Source organism: Microtus pennsylvanicus, chromosome X (assembly GCF_037038515.1).
Source record: "Microtus pennsylvanicus isolate mMicPen1 chromosome X, mMicPen1.hap1, whole genome shotgun sequence".
Lineage (NCBI taxonomy): Eukaryota > Metazoa > Chordata > Mammalia > Rodentia > Cricetidae > Microtus > Microtus pennsylvanicus.
The window spans coordinates 36,944,982-36,966,400 of record NC_134601.1 but is presented as its reverse complement, the minus strand read 5'-3'; the positions used below and the strand labels follow the sequence as shown (position 1 = coordinate 36,966,400).

Sequence of the window (21,419 nt, the reverse complement as noted above, 5' to 3'; positions counted from 1 at the left end):
TAAGATGTTTAACCTGTTTTTGCTGTTTCTCACAACAATATTTGAAAGAAGCTGAAGGTATTATTACAGTTTAACTCAGTGATAACAGCATAGTGATGTGTTAGATTGCAGTCCTGGTAATGTCATTTTTGTTATTTAACAAAATGAAGTATGCCAACAAGTTGACAAAGAAAAAGCTTGAAGAGATAATGTTCACAGTTTCTTTTTTTCAGGATGAATGACTGATGTAAGATTTCTCAATGTGACAATTTTGGTATGATATATAAAGTACCTACTTCTCTGACCCACTGGTTTATCTTACACTTCTCATGTGTGCTTATACAAACACTCTGCATGGACCCTGGCTGGTTGAGGATTTGACTTTCTGGAGTATTGTTCTTACCACATTGATTAATACCTTCTTATTTTATGTTGTTACTAATATTTGTGTTTTTCTTATGCACTCTCACTTTGTTGCCCAGGCTGGCCCACAAGTCACTATATATGCCCGGCTGGCCTTAAACTCATGGTAACCCTGCTATTTCAGCCCCCTAAGTGCTAGGATTATAGGAATGAGTAACCCCACCCAGAAAAACCTTCTTACTTTATTTACTTATAAAAAGGAGTCAACTAATTGTTTTGTGTATGAGTGTTTTGCCTGCATGCATTTATATACTCTGAGTGTGTGCTTTATGCCTGTGGTGCTAAGAAGTGGGCTTTAGAGTCCTTAGTACTGGAGATAAAGCTGGTCAGAAACCATCATATAAGTTCTGGGAAGTGAACTCAGGTTGTGAGGGAGAGCTGGAAACAACCTTACCCACCAAGCCATGTTTCCAGCCCCAAACTGTCTTCCTTTAAATTTTGGCCTTAAACCTTTGGGAAAAAAAAAACAAAACAAGGACTTGAGCATTTAAAAAGCATAGTCTTTAAATTTTGAACTGATTCATGAATGTTTGTCTTTGTTCTTTCTTTTCCTCATTTCCCTTATTGACTTTTGTGTGCTTTTTTTATACTTTAAATCTATTTTTCAGTTTGAATGTTTGCTGCAAATATTTTCCTAGGATATTGCCTGTCTCTCAGGTGTCCTTGTTCAGTACTGGCCTTTGAGGTTTATTTTTTCCATTTTTGTATAAACAAAATCTAATTATATTTCTGCTTGTTTTATATACTTACCAATTCTGTTCAGATGTGGTACAGGCTATCTGGGGGGAGGTGCTTGCTATAGTTAGCTATATAATTGTGAATGCAATAGTTTGGTTCCACACCACTGCAACTATAGCTACATTCACACTTTGCTCCTTTTAAACATTTTTCAAACAGATTTGGCAGTGTAGGTAGGTTATCAAAGTAGGAATCAGTGTAATTCCCTTTCAGCAGGGCAGTATGTGAAAAGAGCAATTCTTAAGTCTTTTTGCAGAGGTAGGGGAGGATACTTGAAATGTTCAGATTTTAATGCACTGAAGAGTATTTAGTTCTCACTGTGTCCGCTAACTCAAAGCAACACAGGGAGACATTAAAGAATCCTACAGAATTTTCATTTCAAGGGTGACCTGATTGTAGCCTTTATTTTGAATATTTTAAACCAGACACCATTTTCCAAAGAGCCCTGTTTGTGGCTATCACCTGGATTACTTAATCAAATTGGGATTCCTGAGTCATCCCCTTTGCTAGCATCCTAAGTCATATCTCCTGGGACGGAGGTCCCAGAACCCCCATTTTAATAACCATCCTAGATGATTGTGATTTACTCTAAATTTGGGGGATCTCTGATCCAGGGAGGCACAGTACTTGGAGAAATAGAACAAGAGAGGCAAAAGACCAAAAGCACACATGTGGGGACTTGAGGTCAAAGACAATTCTAAACCCAACATGGCAGACAGCAGAGCCATGATCAGAATGCAATTTTTTCACTTGAGGGCCCCCAGCCTATCCATAAAGAGAGTGTCTTTAGCTTCATAGCTTACATCCTAAAGCAAGGGACAACTCTTCAGTCTTACCTTTAAAATGAGGATGAATGACATGTTTCAGGTATTCAAAGCATGACTCAGTTGTATGGGGCTTGCCTAGCATATGCCCTGCCCTGAGCTCCTTCACCAGTAGAAAGGAGAAAGAGAAAAGTAGTAAGTACAGAGATTCTTATTCCAAAACTTTAAACATTTGTTCATCTAGTGTGCATATGTTTGTGGTCAGTTTCTTTCAGGAGGCAGGTCTTGACTTCCACCACGTAGGTTCCAGGGATCAGACTTTGGACACCAGGCTTTATGGTAATTATCATTCAGATCTGTTTCTGGAATTAGAAGATTAAGAACTCTATGAGTTTAGAAGCAGTGAATGTTGTCATACATTCAGGAAACAAGAAATACTCCTTCTGACATGTTTTAGATTTTTTTTAACAGAACTTGCCTCAAGTTTATTTGTAAAAACAGCATAAGGTCCTGAACATCTGCAAATACTGTGTAGGTGTTCACATCAGTCCATCTGTCTTCACATTGGCAGACTGAGACCTTTTTTATGGGGCCTTCACAGGGGCCTGGGCACCTTTGGGAGCCTGAGCTGCAGCTGAGGCCTCTGCCTTGGCTTGAACCTTGGACTTTGTTTTTTGGAGCCTACAACCCCTAGCATGTAGCTTCTAATCTGCTTCCCAAGCTTGGGGTGAGCAATTAAAGCCAGACGGGTGAGTTTGCGGCTGGGGCCCTTTGGCACCTTGGGCTTCACCACCTGGGGCTTCACCAGGGCCTTGATGGCCTCCGCACGTGCACTCATGGCCTTTGCATTATTTGCCTGCATCTTCTTCAGGCCTTTCTTGTTGTGCTTCTTGGCAAAGCACATGTTCCTCAGGAACTTGGGGTCAACCCCCTTGAGAGATTCATACCTTGTGACCGGGGTTTCTTGACTGGTTGTGTGTGGTGTGGTTCTTGGACTGGGCCATGGCTGGACGGTAATCGGCGGCTCCCGAAGCGCCTGCAACCGGAAGAGAAAGAGAAAGGCCATGTTTTAGATTTTTAATTAGCATAATGTATGTATCTTTGTGTGCATGGGCACCTACATATGGATGCCTATGGAGTCTAGAAGGGGTCAAGTCCTCTGGAGCTGGAGTCACAGTCCTCAACTGATATGCTGATCTAAAATGTAACCCCCAGAACATCTGTAAATTAGATACACTTTCCAAAGAACTCTTTATTTGGTTACCCTTGGATTATTTATTCAAATTGGGATTCCTGAGTCTTCCTAGCATAAACGTTGTGTGTGTGTGTTTGTGTGTGTGTTTGAGTTAGTCTAATGCAAAGTGTGTTCATTAAGTAGGAAAGGAGCCCAGAATCTGCTGGTAACTACCTAAATTATTCCCGAGTAGAAATCCTCTTTTCAATTTCCACTCTGCCTGTACCTTGAACATGTTGTAAAATGGTGCCCAGCTAGCTTAACCCCTGAAATAATTACCTAAAAGCTGTATTCATTTAAACACTGCCTGGCTCATTAGTTCTAGCCTCTTATTAGCTAACTCTCATATCTTGGCTCAGCCCATTTCTAATAATCTGTGTATCACCACGACATCGTGGCTTACTGGCAAAGATTCAACATGTCTGACTTGGCAGCTTCATGGCTGGCGGCTCTCTCTGACTCTGCTTTCTTCCTCCCAGAATTCTGTTCCCCACATACCTGAGTTCGCCCTATCAACTAGACCAAGGCAGTTTTCTTTATTCAACCAATGAAAGCAACACATCCTACACCAAATTATCCATTTTGAAACCTCAAGAACATCCTTTGATTTGTTTGTTTGGTGCTAGGCACCTAAAGAGCGCTTGTACCTTACACCGGGCCTAGGGTCAAAACAATTAATTGAATTGTTATTTGAGAAGTAAATAAGATTTTACAAAGCCCATGCAATGACTACTAGCACCTAATAAGTGTCTGCTGTTCTTTAAAAATTAATTAGTGACATTTCAACCTTTCTTATCAGATTTTCTAATATTCAAACTAAAAACATTGCTTTATCTTCAACCCTCTAGGATACTTCATTCTCTGGGATCCTTATCTCTCTTTTCCTCTTGATCCATCTCACCATCCTTGCTTTTATTTTTTCTCTTTCATGTTCATTTGCTTTTTCTCATCTTTGTTTATAAAGAAGGACTCCTTTGAATCAAAATCTAGGACCACTTCCATCTAAACTAAAAATTCCATTATTTCCTTGAATTTTAAATATAGCCCCTTAGAAGTCGTCAACTAAGAAGAATGCCTCAAAGTTAGCCTTCCATTTTTACTGTGGTTTTTTCCTAATATTGTATTACTATGGTATTATTATATATTAAAATCTTCTCTCTTATTACTATCAGATCCGAAGTTTTCAAAGTTTGCCTACAACCCTCTCTCTCTAGTCTCCTGTAACTTTTTCTATTACTCTTGTGTCTATCTCCCTTCTCTGTTTACTTTTGTGTTTTCTTGCAAAATACAATGACCTAAAATAATCCCGCCAGTGATGGAAGATGTCTAAACTAAGCTGACATTTTTATATCTGGCCTTGAGAATGCTATAAAAGTTCTTTTTCTTTTTCTCCTGTCTTTTCCTTTTTTCTCCCTCTCTTTCACCTTCCTTCCTTCCTTCCTTCCTTCCTTCCTTCCTTCCTTCCTTCCTTCCTTCCTTTCTTCTTTTGTTTTTTTGATACAGGGTTTCCCCATGCCTCTCTTGATGTCCTAGAACTCACTGTGTAGACCAGGCTGCCCTCAAACTCACAGAGTTCCCCCTGCCTCTGCCTTTTGAGTGCTGGGGTTTAAGGCGTGTGCCATGACTGCCTGCCCCCCTTTTCTTTCTTCCTCTTCTACTTTCCTTTCCTTTCTCCCCTCCCTTCCTCCTCCTGCCAGTCTCCCCTCCTCCCCCTTATTCCCCATCAACATATTGGCCTCAGACTCACTATGTTGCACAGGATAACTTTGACCTTCCGATCCTCCAACCTGCACCTCCTGAGTGCTCAGATTGGAGGCATCTATTACCAAGGGTGGTTTATGTAGTGGCAGAAGTTTAAGACAGTCTTTGTGCATGGTAAGCATGCACTCTGCCAATGGAGCTACAACTCCAGCCCTAATTTAAGCTTCTTTATTTATCCATAGCCCCCAACCCATTTTTCTAGTCATTGAGTATTACTTGTTTTATTAGATTTGTCAGTGCCAAAAATGCCAACCCTTCTCCTCCTTCCTTCTTCATTTAAGTAGCTCCGGACAATAGCACTCCAATGTATTTTATTTACAGCTAATGAAAGAGAAGCTATTTGCTTTTACACAACTGAATATATCACTGTTCATGCTAATTTTAGTATGAAATAAATCAGCCCACTCATCCTTTCACATATTTATCACATATTTATCTCAATAACTTGGAATGTTCCAGACATGGTGGTATTAAACTGCAGTCCAAGCACTCTGGAGAGAGACACATGATAATTGCTCCTTTCCTCTGAGTTAAAGGCCAGCCTGTTCTACATAGCACGCTCAAGGCCATCCAGAACCGCATAACAGTACCATGTATCAAACAAACAAACAGCAAGGTCCAGTGTAGTATGTGAGGCAATTTTCTAAATGGGCAGATTAAGACAAGGGCCTAGGTTATATTTCAGTGGAAGAATGTGTGCCATTCATGTGCAAGGCCCTTGGGTAGCATCTCCAGCATGACCCCCAAGCAATGAGCATACTGGCAGGCCTGTTCTCTTGGAGGAAAAGGATGAATAAGTGGTATAAATAAAGTAAAATAGATCTTTAGAGGAGAGATTCCTCTGAGCTGAAAGCCTCATGTAATTAGCTTCCTTCAGTAGCTGACCAAAGCGACATGTCAGTTTCATGAAGCCAGACAGCCTCGGCAACAAGATTTTAAAATATTCCAACTCAACATAGAGAAGAAATGGGATTCAATAGTCTCAACAATGGGCACAGTATCATTGGACAACGGCAGCCTGTGCACAGTGGCAGTACTCCAGCCAAAAGGCCTCCTTTCTTTTTCTCAGGTTGTGGAAATGAAATAAAACAGGCCTCAAGAAGAAAATGTGGATAATTTCCAATTTTGTCTTGTTGGCACTGAATATAATGAAAAAAAAAGATAGTTCTTTTGTCACCAAAGTATAATGACCCCATGGCCTTTCTCCTTACTCTGTACCCTGTACTTTAGATGGTAAACAGCAATTTGAGTGGCAGTATTAAAGAGGTTAACTCTCTGTTGCCCAGCACACGAGAAGCAGATTCATTGTGTTCATTGTCATGGCAAAATCATGTTCCTGGGTCTCTGCTCTCATGTTCACTAAAGATGAACATTCATAAATAAAAATGGGTCCCCTACTGACAGGAGAGAGACCACCAAAATCCCCTTAAAATTAAACGTTACCTTTACATTGATCTTGAATTGCAATGGAACTTAGATTCTGTCAATAAGCTTCTATTATCCTAAACTCAAAGGAAAGTACTGCAACAGTTAATTTTCCTATATGCCCCTATGTGTAAGTACAATCAAGAAAGGAACCATTGTTGTTTTCTCCTTGTAGCATAGTCATTTTTTAAAAAATAATGTTATTTTAGTGGTGTGAGTGCCTTTAATCCCAGTATGCAGGAGGCAGAGGCAGGAATATCCCTTTGAGTTTGAGGACAGTCTGGTCTACAGAGTGTGTTCCAGGACAGCCAGAGAAGTTACACACAGAAACCCCATCTCAAAACAGACCCCAAAGTTATATTAGTATATATCCAAGCTAATACAAAATTTTAAAAATTAAAAAGAAAGAAAAAGATTGTTAAATAAAAATTGGGCTTGGCGACTGACATCTTTAATACCAACATTCATAAGATAGAGGTAGAAAGATTGAAAGTTTAAAGATTATCTAAAGCTTCATAGAGAGTTTTAGGCCAACATGAGATCGTGTCAAAATCAAACAAAATAAAACAAAACCCCCAAAACATAAAGACTAAAACAATTTTATATTACAGAACTAATTCTGAACATTAAATTTTATTCATTGTTATTATTAATTTGTTGTTATTATTGCGTTTGTGTAGGAGATGTGGATATGTAGGTACCTATATGATACATTGAGCATGTGGTAGTCAGAAGTCAACTTTTTGAAGTCAGTTCCCTCCTTCCAATTTTATGTGGGATTCAGGGATCAAACTCAAGTCTTCAATCTTGTACAGCAAGTATGCCATCTTGTTGGCTCTTGTCTGATATGATGGTATGAAACTTTGTTTAGTAGATTTACCAAACTCAAATATTGAATGAAGAGGTTGGGGAAATGGCTCGCTGAGTAAAGCAATCATCACACAAGCATGGGAACTCTAAATTCATACTCTCAGCATCCATGGGAGAGCAGAAATTGGTGGCTTGGGTCTGTCATTCCAGCACTGGAAGGCACAGACAGGTGGATCCGAGAATTCACTGTTCACCCAGCCTAGCTAATTGGTGAGCTCCAGGTCCATTGAGAGATCATGCCTCAAAAAAATGAGGTGGGGAATAATTCATTCTCAACTTCTGACCTCCACACATATGTACATGTATGTACAGATACATAAACAATATTGTTGATAGTTACTTAAGCTTGATTTTGAGATGAAGAAGAAATAATTGTTTATTATGATTTTGCAACACCAACCTTAGAGAACATTCTTTGTTATATAGCACTTCAGCAGGCTGTCTGATTGTTAGGGGACAGGTTTGCTTTCAGTGTGCAGCATCATAGAGGTAGTTTATGGTTTCTGATTTAGACATTTACAAATGTGATAGGACAGATTCCAAACTGATATTTATAAAGTCCTTTAAAATAGCAGTTAAAAAATACTTGTAGTTTTATTTTTATGTTAAACATCTGAGCTGTGTTTTATGGATTCATACAGCTTTATTTTATTTATTTACCTTTGAGACAAGTTCTCATTATATAGGCCTGACTGACCTGGAACTTGGTCTGTAGGCCAGGCTGGTCTTGAACTCACAGAGATCTGCCTGCTTCTGCCTCTCAAGTGTTGGAATTAAAGATGTACACCACCATTGCTTAGGTTCCAACTGTTTCTTTAAAATTTGTTTTTAAAATTATATTTGTGGCTGGCCTGTAGGGGCACATGCCTTTAATCCCAGCACTTGGGAGGCAGAGGCAGGAGGATCTCTGTGAGTTTGAGGCCAGTCTGATCTACAGAGTGAGTTCCAGGACAGGCTCCAAAGCTACAGAGAAACCCTGTCTCGAAAAAAATAAAAAAAAAATAAAAAATTATATTTGTGTGTGTATGTGTGTGTTTGCTTACCATAGCACATATGTGGAGGTAGGAGGACACCTGGTAGGAGTCAGTTTTCTCTTCCTACCATGTAAGTCCCTTGGATCAAACTCAGGTCTTCAGTGTTGGCAGCAAGGGCCTTTATCTGCTGAGCCCCCTTGCATGTTCTTAACATTAAGTTATTAGAGCCTAAAATAACCAATCTTTAACTTTTTTGAGTAACGTTATGTTTTGTAAAAAGAACAAAAATTGTTGCAGCACGTGTTATTCCATGTGAAATATAAGTTGTGCCTGTATAATGTCCTGCACAATTGTGTTTCCTCTTCTTTTTTCCCATTTGATCCTAAAAGTTAATCTACTCATCCATTGATATCTAGCAATATAGTCTTGTTTGTACTTAGTTTGTGGCAATTGCTAAGTGACTTAGGATCACATCCAAATTGGGACATGGTCTTTTTAGCTACCTCGTGAAACTTCTAACTTTTGGATAGTTTCAAGAAATGTCAAATATTTTCTTCCACTACAAGTTTTTATTGACTTTGAGTATTTCAACAAAGTTGATCTTTTCTCTTTCTCCCCATGGCTGGAGATGGAACTTAGGGCCTTGTGTGTTGCGGGAGGTCCTCCCGCTCCTCCAGCCTATAGCTGCTGAGATACCAGCCCATTGGGGCGTGGTCTCTCTCCCTTTAAAAAAGAGGCCACTTCCCTCTCCTCTCTCTCTTCACTTCCTGCTCCGCAGGTGACTAGACTCCCTTCCTGGTTGCATAGAGGGCTGTTGCCTGGGACAGTGATCTGTAAGTTTTTTTCCCCTTTAAATAAATACCACCCTATTAATCATAATTCCAAACTGGTATGGCATTGTTTGTGACTTACGCCTTCACTTGTGTATGCTAGATGGATACACTAGTCTTAAACTGTGTCCCCAGCTTCAGCTACATAATGAGGCCAGGCACAGTCACACATTAAAATATAACAAGTTGCTGGGCAGGCGGTGGTGGCACATGCCTTTAATCCCAGCACTCGGGAGGCAGAGGCAGGTGAATCTCTGTGAGTTCAAGGTCAGCCTTGTCTACAAGAGCTAGTTCCAGGACAGGCTCCAAAGCTACAGAGAAACCCTGTCTCGAAAACAACAACAACAAAAATATAACAAGTCTTCATCTGTCCTCAAAGCAGGGCTCACATATTTAACAAAAAAGTCAGACTGTAAATAAAGTTGATGATCTTGAATGTGTCAAAGTCTCTTCAGATTTTTGAGTGGGTAGCAAACATCTCTCTCTCTCACACACATTACTTTTTATACAGTTTCTGCAGCTTTGAATTTAACATATGAGTCATGTTGTTTCTGCATCCAATTTGATAATTCAGCTTAATGCTGGATCATTTTATTCCATTAAAAAAGAGAGAGACCTACATTTACTGGCAAAGCAAATGGCTCAAATGGTCATATGAGTGATGCAGAAAAAACAGTTCCCCTCATGATATGAAACTATATTTCACTAAGGGAAAAATGAAATTACAGAAGATTCTCATGTGTAGCTAGTTTTTACAGTTGATGGTCTGAAATAAAGCCGTTAGTGTCTATAGTATCTCTAAACACTGAGGTTTTAGAGTATTAGTCATCATTAAGAGTATATAATGTGAGAAGTGACAATGAGAGGCCTACCTTTACTTAGGCTTTGAGGCTGGGCATTATATTATGTCTACTGCATTTTTTAAACTTTAAAAATCTCATATATTTCTTCATAAATTTCCATAGAAACATTTAGATTTTTAAAAACATAATATTTTCTAATACATGTTTGTTTTGTGGTATCAAATTGATCCAGGGAATTCTACCAAATAGTAAAACAGCCTAGCATAAAACAAAGATTGAGAGCTATTATCTAACATCAGCGTCTTTTCATAATTTCAGTGTACTATTGGAGAAGACCATTAATCCCTCTAATCAGAGTTATTATCTTATTAGCAATTATATGTGAAAACCCTTTGAATCATGACTATTAGGCAAATATGAAGCATTTTATTACAAAGAGCTACCAAAATGAATGTTGTGCTTTATGTTCTCTGAGGATGAGCCAGGAACAAATGTAGTGTGACAACACATAAGTATTAAGAGCTTAGACATGTGGCTCTTCCTTTGGTTGAAATCATATCAAATTCTGGGCTTTTTTCTCTTGAAGGAAGAAACAATTTTTTTTGTAGTGAAGTAGACAAGTCTTATACACTTACCATGTATTATATATACACACATATATACTATATATATGTATTTGTATGGAAGTAGGTAATCCTTATGTACTTACTATGTATTTTATATATGTATATATATATATGTATGTGTGTATGGAAGTACATAATCCTATGTACTTACTGTGTACAATGCCTGTTGCAAAGCATTTTCCACACCTTATATAACTGAGCCCTTGAAATAGCCCTACAATGCGAATTTTATCATTAGTTCCACAAAGAGAAAGATCAAGGCTATTTGGCTCCCCTCTCAACCATCATGTTTTTATGTCTTCTAACACTCTTGAAAATCTGTTATCAATCAAGCTTTTTATTTTAGTGGAGCACTGCTCAGAATACACACAATGTATATACTCCAGAAGGGATTCTGAAAACAGTGGACTACAGGCAGTTCCCCACACCCCTGAGGAATCTGGTAAAAGAGAAAGGGGATACATATGCCGCTTAGTTGTGTAGCTCCTTCTAAGCACTTAAGCATAAAACTAACTAGAGAAAAAAATTGCTTGGCTTTCATAACAGGACATTATGCTAACAAGAGCTTGTCATAGTATAAAATACAGGCAGAGTAGGAACTTCTGAACAGAGACATTTTAAAAAAATCTTTGAAGTGACGTGTGCTAGCACACACTTGTACTTCTAACATTTTTGAGGCTGAGTTCAAAGCCAGTTTGGCTCTACAGAGACCCAAAATTTCAAAAAGGATTCTTTTTTTTAAAACAATCAATATGACACCAAAGGGAAAAGAATATAAAAGCTTGAGATAGGCAGTAGTTGAGTGAGGAATTACCTGGTAACAGTGCCACTCTGCAGTTAGATGCAACTCGTCAGTTATCCAAGGTCTTCCTCTCTTTGTACTTAGTTCATAACGACAATATTCTTGTGGGGAAAATGCAGTTCATGTTACCATGTCATTTAGAGATATTCTACTTTTTCAAAGCTATAAAATTGCTATTTATTTATTTTTATGGAGCATTGATTGAACCCAGGGCCTTACACATGCTAGGCAGTTGCTCTACCACTGGACTATATTCCAAGCCCTGAGATAATTTAGTTGTTTTCTTTAAAAATTATTTCTACTGAGATAAATATTTTTCTATGCACCCTTTCTTTCCTCTACCCCCCTTTTCTGCCCTCTCCCATGCTCTCCATTCTCCCAGTTTACTCAGGAGATCTTAACTTTTTCTACTTTGCATGTAGAGTAGATCCATGTATGTCTATCTTAGGGTCCTATTTTTTTTGTCTAAATTCTCTGGGATTGTAAATTGTAGGCTGCTTTTTCTTTGTTTATGTCTAAAAGCCACTTATGAGTGAGTATATATTACATTTGTCTTTCTGGGTCTGAGTTACCTCACTCAATATGATGTTTTCTACATCCATCCTCTTGACCGCAAATTTCAAGATGTCATTTTTTTCCCGCTGTGTAGTGCTCCATTGTGTAAATGTACCACATTTTTCTTATCCATTCTTTGGACAAGGGGCATTTAGTTTGTTTCCAAGTTCTGGCTATGACAAATAATGCTGCTATGAACATAATTGGGCACATGTCCTTATGGTACAGTTGAGTATTCTTTGGGAATATACCCCAAAATGGTATTGCTGGGTCTTGAGGTGGGTTGTTTCCTAATATTCTGAGAAATTGCCATACTGACATCCAAAGGGACTCTGCCAGCTTGCACTCCCACCAGCAGTGGAGGAGTGTTCCCTTTACCCCACAACCTCTCTAGCATAAGTTGTCATCACTGTTTTTGATCTTGTCCATTATTGCAGGTGTAAAATGGAATCTCAGAGATTTGATTTTGTTTTGATTTTCTTTCTCTGATGGCTAAGGATGTTAAGCCTTTCCTCTGTTCTCTGTTTAGGACTTTACCTCATTTTTTATTGGATTATTTGTTCTTTTGATGACCAGTTTATTGAGTTCTTTGTTTATTTTGGAGATCAGTCCATTGTCTGATGTGGGGTTGATGAAGAACTTTTTCCATTCTGTAGGCTGTCATTTTGTTTTGTTGACCACGTCCTTTGCTCTACAGAAGCTTCTCAGTTTTAGGAGATCCCATTTATTAACTGTTGCTCTCAGTGTCTGTGCTACTGGGGTTATATTTAGGAATGGTTCTCCTGTGCCAATGTGTTTGGTGTACTTCCCACTTTTTCTTCTATGAGGTTCAGTGTAGTTGGTTTTACGTTGAGGTCTTTAATCCATTTGGACTTGAGTTTTGTACATGGCTATAGATATGGATCTATTTTCATTCTTCTACATGTTAAAATCTAGTTATACTAACACCATTTGTTGACTATGTTTTCTTTTATTCCATTTTATATGGATTTTTTGGCTTCTTTTTCAAAAATCATGTGTTCAAAAGCGTATGGATTAATATTTGGATCTTCAATTTGGTTCCATTGGTCCTCCTGTCTGTATTTTTGTGAATACCATGTTGTTTTCAGTACTGTAGAGTTTGAAGTCAGGGATTGTGATTTCTCTGGAAGCTCCTTTATTGTACAGGATTGTTTTGGATATCCTTGGATTTTTGCTTTTCCATATGAAGTAGATTATTGGTTTTTTTTTATGTCTGTGAAGAATTTTTTTGGGATTTTGATGGACATTTCATTGAATCTGTAGATTGCTTTTGGTAAGATTGCCATTTTTTGCTATGTTAATTCTGCCTGCCCAATTGCATGGGAGGTCTTTCCATTTTCTGGTACCTTCTTCAGTTTCTTTCTTTAAATATTTAAAGTTCTTGTCATACAGGTCTTCCACTCATTTGGTTAGAGGTATTCCAAGATATTTTATGCTATTTGTGGCTACTGTGAAGGGTGATGTTCTCTGATTTCTTTCTCAGCCCATTTATCATCTGTGTAAAGGAGGGCTATGAAGAAGGACCCTAAAATGAAATCCCACACTAGCCCGGAATTGAGTGTAATAAAGGGTTATTTATTTAGGGGCAGAGTCACAGATCACAGTCCTCTGCAAGAATGTGGAACCAGGAACCAAATTCAGCATCCAGAAGAGTGTGCTTTACATCTGCATTTATAGTATAAGAGGCCAAGCCCAAGTGGGTTGGTAATTTATAAGCTGCAGCCTGAAGGACTTCCTACAGCACCTCCCTCTTTTGTTTAAATAAGAGAGTTCTAAGCCTAATACAAAATTATATACAATAAAAACAAATATAAAGTATAAAAATTAGAATTACAACAGCATAAACAATATCAAGCAAGAAATACACGATGTTTCAATAATTATCCTATCCTAAGGAGTCTAAGTCTTCTATTATAAATGACTTGGCCAAGTATGAGAGGAAAGTAACTATGACTATCTAGTCTTCAAGCCCATCGAAGACCTGAGAAGGGAAATAATATTACATGAGTAAACAAGAAGTACAATCAAGCAACTTCCAAAATGTGCAACAAATGATAGATACAACTCGCTACCTGGACAATCAATCAAAGTCTCATTTGCAATGTTGGAGCAACCAACTTTAGCTAAGGCCTAGAGCAACTGAAAGACCATTTTCAGAGTCAGAAAAAATTTTCAAAACTGTCTTACCCTATCTTGGCAATATTTGACAGTGTTTTTTCTTGTATCCGGCTTGTCCTATCTGGACATCATGCATTTTGTCAGTGGCCAGTGCAGGGGTAGTTCCTTGCCCAAAGGTCAGTTTTGCCAAGAAGAAAACAAGCTCCAAGTGGAGTGTTTTCAGTGCTCAACATTCTCTTGGGAAATAGATCGGTGCTGCCAGAAGCAATCATGTCTTATGTCAACAGAACTCTAAGTTATTTAAATGCCATATTTAACAGCTCTTTAAAGAGGTTGAAGATTACCTATCTATTCAGAATACAATCTCTATGTATCTAAAGAACCTGAGTAGTCTAACTATGAGTATGCCAAATATGGATGACTATTAACCTATAATTCTTAATACCTATATTACTTAAAAACTAAAACTTCATATTAGAATATTAAACAATCTTTAAACAACTGTGCAGCAAATGAAAACAATGATCTCAAAATGTAAACAATGTATAAGTATCTTGATCAGAGGTATAAATGTACAGTGCAATATAATAAATATATCCTAAAATTATATCAATATACAAAATGTCTTAAGCAGAGGTAGAAGCATGCATACAATATGACAAAATAATTTTGCCTAGGTGCACAAATATTGTAGACAGAAATAGAAACATATTCAATATAATTTGAATTTGTATCAGCATACAATAATCTATACCAATGTATATTTTCAGTATATAATGGCTCACAAGTATTCACCTTATTACTCATTATTATTATTAGGGTGAGTAATCTCATGCTAATCTATTATTCCATCCAATTTACCTCTTTTTTTAAAAAAGATACTTGAGAATACATAATTTCCACCCCAACCCTCAACCCTATACTAACTAAAATCAACCCCTAATTGATGTTCCTAACCCTGAGGACAAACTTTGTTGGGAGAGGGCACATCATCTTCTAGAACTACTTTCAGTTGTTGTGGAGGTAATGTTCTTTGTATGGGATCTTATGAAAGAAAAATGATGCGTACTGATTTTTTGAGTAAATCTTATATCCTGCTACATTATTGAAGGTATTTATGATTTGTAGAAGTTCCTTGGTAGAATTTTTGAAGTTACTCATGTAAAAAACAAACAATCAAAACAAAACACAACAAAACAAAATGCTTCATGATCATCTTTGTGCAGGGGCCATGCTAATCTTCTCTGTATCATTCCAATTTTAGTATATGTGCTGTGGAAGCGAGCACAATAATTTTATTGTTAATAACACAGTCCTCCAAAGATCATCTCTAGATTTGGTGTAAATGATTATTTTGATAATCTATCTGTAAAAGTTTTTATAAAGGTTTTTTTTTATTTTAAATATATGTGTGCTTTGCCTGCACATATGTTCATGCATTGTGTGCAAGCCTGGTGCCCATGAAGAACATATCAGATGCTCCAGAACTGGAGACATGCCTGGTTGTGTGCCACCATGTGAGTGTTGGGAACTTAAACTGGGTCCTTTGCAAGAGCAACAAGTGCTCCAAATTGCTGGACCATCTCTGCAGTCTAAGCATTAACTTTAGCTTTTAGGGATATGATTGTTGAAGCTACTAGGCAAGCACTGTACCATTTAGCTAGATCCATGACTTCCATAAAATACCTGCAGTTTCTTCTAGATTCATAACACTGATTCATTAAGACTGTTAGTTTACTGGGCAATGGTGGCACACACCTTTATTTTCAGAACTTGGAAGGTAGAGGAAGACAAGTCCCTGTGAGTTTTAGGGCCAGCCTGATCTACAGAGCAAGTTCTAGGACAGTCAGGGCTGTTACACAGAGAAACCCTGCCTCAAAAAAACAAAACAAAACAAAACAATAAAATATATCAAATATTCCATATTGCAGTTACTGCTTTATATACTCTAGAGCATTTTAAATGAGTTTGTGTATGTCATAAGCGTAGGTAATGGTAATCAGTAGATGTGGATAGCCACCCTTATTACAAAGCTTCTTACCTGCTTTAGCAATCAAATCACTGAATGGCTAGAAGAAAACAGAACAGTGGTACTGACTAGGCTCAGGACACCATTTCTATAGACTCCTGCCTAGCTATTGGCCATTTCGTTTTATAGTACACCAGTCACAGTAATACATCTTCACACAGTGTACAAATATCCCACAGCACAAGGCCAAAGTATGGGCTAATCATATATAATATTTCCAGGGAAAGTGGCCAACAGTAAGCCTCCTCAGACAGCACTATGGCTGCCAGACTTTGTCACCGGTATGCCACCAGAGTATATATGCATGCTGAACAATTTCTCTTACTAAATTCCTAGCCTTTAGCTCAAATTTGACTGTTACCTTTTCTTTACATTCTTTCATTTGAAGTGGGTTTGGTTCCTCACATCCTCACTGAGTGAGAGCTTTTTAATTCCAGTGTGAGTAAGGTCAGGATGCCCTTGTGGGTTTTGCTCCTATTTCCCCTTTCTTTTATTCTTGTTCTTTTTCCTATCCTCTCTTTCCCATTCCCCTCCCTTTCTGTTAAATATAATATTTGTTCTTCTCCACATATTTATATTTATACGATGATTTTTTTATCTTATTCACCCTCCTCCAAAAATTCCTCCTAGATTTTCCTTTTCCTGTCTCCTCCATATTTTGATGACCTTTAAAAGCTTGAAAAATATATGGATGTTTTGTCTGCATGGATGCCCATATACCACATGCATGCTTGGTGCCCAAGGAGGCCAGATGAGTGCATTGGATCTCCTGGTTCTGGAGTTACAGACAGTTATAATCCACAACATGGGTGCTGGGAAAGGAACTTGAGTACCCTACAACAGTAGCCCAGGGCTTTTAACTACTGAGCCATCTATCCAGCCTCTTCTACTGACTTTCTTATTTTAATTCATTTTATTTTAAAAACAAATCAAACTGTCTTTTTTCATTTTACATACCAATCCCAGTTCCCTCTCCCTCTCCTCCTCCCATGCCCTCCAAATACTCCCTACCCCACCCCTGTCCTCTCCTCAGAGAGGGTAAGGCACATTGCTTTGGGGAATGTCCAAGGCCTTCCCTACTATATTTAGGCTGAGCAAGATATCCCTCCATATAAAATGGGTTCCAAAAAGCCAGTACAAGCAGTAGGGATAAATCCTGGTGCCACTGCCAGTGGCCCCCCAGTCTGCCCCAGCCATACAACTATCACCCACATTCAGAAGGTCTAGTTTAGTTCTTTGTTGGTTCCTTCCCTGTCAAGCCGGAGTTGGAGACCTCCCATTAGCTCAGGGAGACTGTCTCAGTGGGTGTACCCATCAAGGTCTTGATCTCTTTGCTCATATTCTCATTTCTCCCATTCTTCAACTGAACTTTGGGAGCTCAGCCCAGCATTCTGCTGCTGGCCTCTGCCTCTGTTTCAGTCACTCATAAGTGGATACTAGCTGTAAAGCAAAGGACATTGAGCCTACTGATTTTCTTATCACCATCTACTTCATCAGATTCTTTTGAAATTAGTTTGCCATTTTAATGGTTTCCAGCTCATTACAAGATTTGACTTTTTCAAACTTGAGTGCTCAAATAATCTTTTTACTGGGCACAACTGGTTTTGTTTTGCTGGCGATCTAACCTAGGACTTGTGCATGCTAGGTGAGCTCTTTCCCACTCAGCTACAATTCTGGTGCCAGAAAGTCCCTGGCTACATGTGAGGTAGCAGGTGAGCAATCTCATTTAATGACCCGAAAGCTAGTTCATAGTGGGTCTGGGTTGATTGTCTCTTTAGTCTCTATGAGTCTCAGTGAAATTGTTCACTTTGGCATCGCCTGGGGAATTGTGAAGCTATGAAGCATTTAGCACTTAGCCTTCCTATTGTCTAAAATTAGAATGTCGAATGTGTGTTTATTTAATATAGAATATATCTAAATAAACTATGAAGCTACATCAGCCAGTAGCTAAGTGCTTCAGATTTGAGGTGAGAATTCAATTTCGGTGACAGGAAGGCATTCAAAGTTGAAAATGTTTGCAAGACAAGGCTGTGTTTGGTTGCCATTAGACTTGGGCAAATAACCAGTTTAGTAAGTGACTCCATTTGGCAAGACCAACCCCCATTATTTACAGCCTTTCTTCTGTAGCTCTCTACCTGTACTATCTTGTTTGTTCAAATCAGTTTCACACCAACCTTGTTATCACATACATCACTGTCTATTTAAAATAAGGAGGCAGGGGAGATGGCTCAGTTGGTAAAGTGCCTGTTGCACAAGGATGACAAACTTGGTTTAAAACACAAGCACCCATATAAAAGCCAGGTGTGATGGTGAATGTCTCTAACTCTGGCTCTGGGCAGCCAGGTAAGGGGCAAGGGGCAGAGAAGCAGTGGCAAGAGGAACTCTGAAACTCACTGGACAGACAGTCTAGCCTAGGACAGACAAAGCTGTTCTGTGTCCACACCCTGTCTCCCTGTGACATAGAAAAAGGCACTATTATGATGCAGTACTAGGTCATGATAGCTCTTGGGTTGCTTATAAGCCATTTTTAATTCTCTCATGCAGGTCTATTTGTGCAGTGAATGTGATGGAGTAAGCTTTGTTAGTGGCATGAATTCTTCAAAATCCATAAATTCCTGTACAAAGGAGACATGTTGTGTAGAAGTCTGTGCATTGAAAGCTATGAAGTCTTGCCTCAATTGGGAACTGCAATTTCTAAGTAATCAAAACTTCCAGTCTGGCCTGAAGAAACAGAAGGCTGGGTGCAGGTAAGAGTCGACACGGTGTAGATCTAGACATACTATTTTCTAACACTTTAGCTTAACACACTTGCGTGATGGCAAATGCTCAGAATCCCAGTACTTGGGATGCTGATGAAGGGGGTTTCAAGATTTCAAGGCATTAAGTGAGACATCAAAATCAAAACAAAATCTAGAAAAGAAACAAACCAAACAAACTGAAAAACAAACCAAACAGAAACAAAGCCTCAAATCCTACAAGAGTAACAATAAAGGAAACAAGGAAACAAAACCAACATCAATGGATAAAGACTGGTTTATAAATATTTTTTGCAATCCATGCAACAGTTCCATTTCTTCGGATCTTTAAGAAAGTTTCCAAGGCAGGTGTGGTGATGCATGCCTTTAATCACAGTACTCGGGAGGCAGAGGCATGCTAGTCTCTGATTTTGAAGGCTGCCTGGGACACAGAGCTAGTTCCGGGACAGGATTATACAGAGAAATCCTGTTTTGAAAAAAAAAAAAACTAAACAAATAAACAAGCAAAGCAACAACAACAAGAGCAAAACCAACACCAACAAATCCAGCATCCAGTTGAATGCGGCACTTGAGTAGCTCATGAAGAGTTTCATGCAAAACAATGTCATTGCTTAAGGGGAAAACTTGAATTTTCATGTCTGTTTTCATTCTACATTTCTTTTTTGGTAGGAGAGTCTGAATAGGGTCTCATATAGGTGAGAATGCTCTCGAACTTGCTAGGTAGAGGCTGGCCTTCAACTTCGGATCCTCATCTCTCTACTGTCCAAGTGTTGGGACTGCAGGCATGTACCACCATCTTCTATAATCCTAGTGTTGCTTTATCTGTAAGTATAAATGAAGAAAAGCCAGGTGTGGTCATGTTTGCTTGTAATCCAATTCCTTGTGAGGCTGAGACATGAGCATCATGAATATGATGCTGGACTGGGCTATTTCGAGACATCCTGTCTGAAAACAAGCAAACAAACACAAAGTTACATACACATCAACAACAAACTGTAGCATTTGAACTGAGTTCTTAAATTATGTGAAGAAGAAAATCAGGCTTGCAATTAATGTAAAAAGTACTCTGCCCTGAGAATGAGAAGTGAGTTCATGCCTGTCACCCCACCACGGAAGCTAAGGCAGAAGGATCATGTGGTTCAGACCTGCTGTTAAAAGGAAAAGAAAACAACAACCTGGGGTAGGAGTAAACTCTGCAAAAACCTTGCTTTGTCTACTAAGGCCAATAAAACCAATATTTGTGAAGTCCAGTGGACAAAAGAGATAAAAGAGAACCAGAACTGCAACTCCCTCCTGTAGAGGATGATAAACTAATATATATATATATATATATATATATATATATATATATATATATATATATATCTTGTCTTTTACCCCTACTTTGTCTTTTACTGTTAGTGTTAGGCAAGGGAGGTTTTTAAGCTAAATAAATAAATGCCAATTTCAAAATGGTCACCATGTTTTGTATTGAGTCAAGGATCACACTCTGTAGCCCAAAGTGGCCTGGGACTCACTATATATCCCAGGGAAGTCTTGAACATGTGGCAATTTTCCTGCCTCAGCCTCCCAAATATAAGATTATTGGTATGTATGCACTGCTGCACCCGCCTTAAAAGGGTCACTATGAATGCTAAGTAAGGACAGGACAGGACAGCATGACTTCATTTAAGACTGTGTTAGGGAGTGATTAAAGCATCTATCTTCAAATTATGTCCAAGAGGGGTGAAATTACATTCTTGTATGTATGGGCCACAATCACCACAGTTTCCTTAATCACTCACCTATTGATTAGAAAGCTTAGGTACAAATGTTGTCTGAGGATAAAAGCACTAATTACACTGGTTTTAAGGAAAGGGTGGGAGGCAGAAGTAAATTTTGTCAGTGAATGAAAATAACAAGTAAGTCCATATAGACCATGGGGTGACCTGATTATTTAGTGGATGGCCACATATACCATTTTACAAATGAGAAAAAAATGTGTGTGTGTATGTTTGTGTGCATGTGTATGGGTCCATTGTGGACATCCATGCTGAATTTCAGGAGTCATTCTTTAGAAGCCATTCATCTTTTAAAAAACAAAGCAAAACAAGGTCCCTCCCTGGCCTGGATCTGACCATACAGGCTAGCCTAGCTGGCCGGTGAACTCAGGGATTTATTTGTTTCCACCTCTCCAACACACTGGAATCCAAGGGGACAGACACCATCATTCCTGACTTTTGTCATGTGGGTTCTTGGTATTGCGCTTGGTCCTAAGGCTTGTGAAGCAAGCACATTATCAACTTCTTACAAGTAACATTGTTTTTACTTGTAAGGCGTGGGTGGTGGCGCACGCCTTTAATCCCAGCACCTGGGAGGAAGAGGCTGGCAGATCTCTGTGAATTCGATGCCATCCTGGTCTACAAAAGCAAGTTCCAGGACAGGCACCAAACCTACACAGAGAAACCTTGTCTCGAAAAAAAAAAAAGAACATTTTTAGGAGTTTAGCTAACTGGATAAAAAAAATCACATAGTTATTTGGTGTATGATTTAGGGCATAAATCTTAATGTTTATGAAAGTAATTGCACCATTGATTCCTAACTTAAAAATAAAGTATAGCTCTTTTCTCTGGAACAGTAAACTTATGCAATGCACCATAGGTCATGAACTCCTACCTCCTACATATCGAAGTTGTTCTTGAGAAAGAATATACTCTTGGCTAGTATTTTCT

At 38.6% G+C, this 21,419-nt stretch overlaps 1 pseudogene; it reads right to left on the bottom strand.

Annotated features, from left to right (window-relative positions):
- Positions 1 to 15,113: 15,113 nt before the first annotated feature.
- Positions 15,114 to 15,211, bottom strand: LOC142841841 (U6 spliceosomal RNA; annotated as a pseudogene).
- Between the last annotated feature and the right edge of the window lie 6,208 nt (positions 15,212 to 21,419).